The sequence below is a fragment of the Morone saxatilis genome, unplaced genomic scaffold (assembly GCF_004916995.1).
Source record: "Morone saxatilis isolate NCDOM2014 unplaced genomic scaffold, NCSU_SB_2.0 Contig22, whole genome shotgun sequence".
Lineage (NCBI taxonomy): Eukaryota > Metazoa > Chordata > Actinopteri > Moronidae > Morone > Morone saxatilis.
The window spans coordinates 19,073,825-19,078,070 of record NW_023339785.1 but is presented as its reverse complement, the minus strand read 5'-3'; positions in this window follow the sequence as shown (position 1 = coordinate 19,078,070).

Here is a 4,246-nt window from a genome sequence, read left to right as displayed (position 1 = left end):
TGTATTATTATTATTATTAACAACCAGATAGGAATGTCTGTTTTTGGCTAAACCAGTGAATGAAGTGCCTGACAAATCATTGCCATCATCATCACCACACTGATGCAAAACTCACATAAGAAAACTAACAGTCTACAACCATCCTAGTGCCTCTGTGAAGCTGTACTTAAGACACAGTGGTGTTATGAGCTAAATGCTAACATTAACATGACAATATCCTCAAAATGACTATGTTAGCATGCTGATGTTCAGCTGGTCTAACTTAACCATGTTCCCCATCTTAGTGTGTTAGCATGCTAACATTTGCTAGTTAGTACTACACAACACAAAGTAAAGCTGAGGCTGATATTTGTTCAGAAAACAAAAACAAATGGAAATTTTGACTTGATGACAGCACTAGAGGAAAAGTCATCTCAATGAGACAGCACAGGATTGCGTTCTATTGTATATTGTGAGAAAGCATTCCTGCTAATTGATTTATAATATTGCCCACAAGGATTTAATACAGTCAGAGATTAAAAGGAAGAGATACCACAACATAAATGAAATGGCAAAATCTATATTATCTCCATTATTATTATTATCTCATGGGATATACAGTCATAGAGTCCAACCCTATTGTAAAGGCACAAAGAGCATTATGAAAATGTGGAGCACTGAGGAACACAGTTGTTTCAGGAACAGAATGATGAAACTCTTACTACTAATAAATGCCATGATTTGGTTTGTGTACAATATTGTGCTGTGTTAAATGCATCGTAAGACTTTTTAAAATAATTTGAGTCCAGAAGGAGAGAGTGAGTCACTTTCTTCAACATTGCTGGACAAGGATGAAACCACTATGTGAAATATATACAGTAAAGCCTATTTAGTGGCTGAGCTGATTTGATATGACATCCTTCAGTGAGGCAAACTGTATTAGAGTACAGTAGCTGAGCTACTAAGTCGTCATGGTTATCATTTTCACTGCCTCTTCACTGGTTTTAGATCTCCGTCATGTTATTAAACAAATCGGGATGATCATCATTCAGTAGCATGAGATTCTCCCTCCAAACATTCATTGTCTTCCATTAGCCATGCAACCCACCCTGGCATTAAGAGCAACTAAACACATGGGGGTAATAGGATTGCCCTGGCAGTCCATCTGTCAGGGGACTGAGCAGCAGCAAACCCCGGGGACGCAGCACCCTGGCCTGGATACACCTGCTTAGTCTGCCCTTTCTTTGTACTCTTCTCTGGAGATATTTATTCAGTATTAAAACATAACCTCTGTGAGAGTAAAACACAACCATTCAAGTGTGTAAATGTCATAAGGAGTAAGTATCATGTGGACAAAATACACGTTCTTTTGGGAGTTTATAGCCTTCTGGCTTTAAATAATATAAAATGCAGCTACTGTGCTGGTAATAGAGTACAGATGGAGATACATGGCAGTGGCTGGTGAGTGAATACTGCGAGGCAGGGTGGGGGAGGAATATGAAGGAAAACGGAGGGCCTGGGAAAGGGAAGGAGAGAAAGATAAAAAGATGGATGTATAGTTTTGGTAGAGGGCATTAAATCAAGCCTAGAGGCTGTCCCTAAATCAGCCGGCTTTACTCTTGGTGTCATTCCAATTACATCAGGATGAGACTAATGCTCCATTGCTCCGAGACTTTAGACCAGCAGGATTGGATTTTCTGTTTCCCCCTGACTCTCCTTTCCCCTCCCCCAACCTCCCCCCTCTCTCTACCTCCCTTGATAATGAATTAATTGAAAAGAATGCATGTACAATGATTAGCTCAGGACGGTGCATTTTGGGTGAAAATTAATCAACTGAAATGAATTTGTGTGGAGCAACACAACTACCACACCTCGAGGGTATACAGATGCACAAATGCTGCGTATGTAGACACACATATGGAGGTCTACATAAGCAATGAAAACTATTAAAAAACACACATGCACATATAAACTTGTATCTATTGCATTGCACAGTTTTAAGCAAAATGTGACATGGACATAAAGGCGAAGATGCACGCACATATTGCGGATTTGTTTTGTGAATATACAGTCTAGTCTTGCTGAGAGGAAATGATACCACTTAACAGAAAATCATTGCATTGTACCTCTCTGGTTGCTAGGAAACTGCAATTGAACTGGCATTGCAATGCAACACAACAGCTGTCTACATAATTGGACAATTAAGATCTTAAAATGTCATTATTTTGGTCATATTCATCTCAATAAAGGTTCAAGCGCGTCCCAACATGTTTTGTACCAGTTGGGTTAATGGGCCGAACATGAGGAGTTCATGTTCGGAGTGACGCTGGATTTCATTAGTGAAATGATCAGTGATGCATTAAGGGTAAGGAAACAGGAAACATAACAAAGCACGGTACTATTTGTGTTTCTCGGAAAGCTTGGATGGACACTGTGTGTGTTGTTAAGTATGCTATTTTTATCCTACAGCACTTTCCTCTCTGTGGATGGATGAAAGACCGGCAAGTAGAAAGTAGGTTAAGCAGGTTAGTGAGTGACTACAAAGCCACCTCCCCATACATGACCAGGGATCCATGCACGGCTTATGTTCAGGACCGCGGAGAGCTCTTCACAGAGCAGACGCTGAGGCAAACAGAAAATGTCTCTGAAATGGGTTAAAGCAAAAGTCCATCCTAAAAATGGAATTCATATGTGGTATTTTATAATGTAGCATAGCTCAGTTTTAATTTGAACAAGAAGCAAGAGAGGAAAATTGTTATGATGGTGTCATCTAGTGACCAGTCCTGGGGCTGCTTCCTAGACTAATGAACAAATGACATAATGGATAAACTCCTATAATATTAAAACAGCACCCATGAAGATATTATTGCAGTATAGCAAATTTTCCAATTCATAAATATAAGCCTTCAAATACAACAAATGCAAATTGTTATATTTCAAACTGTCTCTGTGTCAATAGACCAACTCCAAAAGTCACATCAATCAATTTAAATTTAATGCTTGGTGAGACTTTGTATGTTTTTGTAGATGCCAATATTTGTCTGTTCATAATCATTGTTATTGCACAGCAGAAAGTTTAAGGATTGTATTAATTTTCCCTTTTAATATTTTGCATTTCAGTTGCTATACATGCCACATTAAAATTGGGGTGTTTGTCTGTAGTGTAGTAGTGATGTTTAGATAGATAGATAGATAGATAGATAGATAGATAGATAGATAGATAGATAGATAGATAGATAGATAGACCTCAACCACAATGGCGTAATATCAGAAAACGGTTGTTCAATAAACCAAAAAGCTGTTGACTATCCAAATGAAGTGTTGCGAACTTCAAAACACTGAACAGTTGACATACAGTAAAATCACCATCCACTGGCTCTAGCTGTATACGTAAGATAGACAAGGTCTTTTCAGCAAGGGTTAATATTGCTAATAAGAACCGCAGCAGTGAGGAAAAAGCCTGACCCCACATCTGAACAAATTCCCTCCCTTTTTCTACAGCTTGCCAGAGAGACTTCAGTCATGTTCAACCAGCCCCATGTGACAACAGAACATGTTCTCTTTGCACCTCGGCTCAAGACCCCCACACACAAACACTTAAACACACACAAAAAAAGCACACTGCTTTATTACAAATAGTCCTCACACACAGTTCGTCAACAACAAAGACAAACACATGCAAGCGTGTCACACTTAGAGGCTGTAATCTTCAGGAAAATCCCATTTGGCAGAGCAGCTGCCAGCGTGGATCACAGATAGACCGTAGTTGTGGTGCCCATGGGGTGGCAAGCTGTCCATCCACACTATTCTATCAAGTAGATGCACACGCACACACACACACATTTGAAGATGAGCTTAAGGTGGGATAAGCCCTACCCCTTGATGATAAATTCATGCCACTTGTTTTAATAGAAACATGTTGATTGGCTCAACAAGCCAGTTTCTCATTTGAACAGGGCTTAATTTTTATTACTCGATTTATTGAGCTGGCATGAGGGATTTCTGTTGCAAAGTAGCCTCGGGGACTTGCCATTTCTGCGGAGTTGGAGATGACTGGCTGGCAAAAGTGGTCTGTCCATCTGTCTGTTTGTCATGCTGGCTGTCTGTCAGCAACACTTTCTTCTGCTAATGTGAACTGCTATACAGGTAATAAGAAACATTGAAATTATATGCATTATTAAGTCTTAACATCTAATGGATATAATGTCTTACAACCTATATTATGAGGTATACTAAGTGAATAAAGTAAATCTATCTATCTATCTAT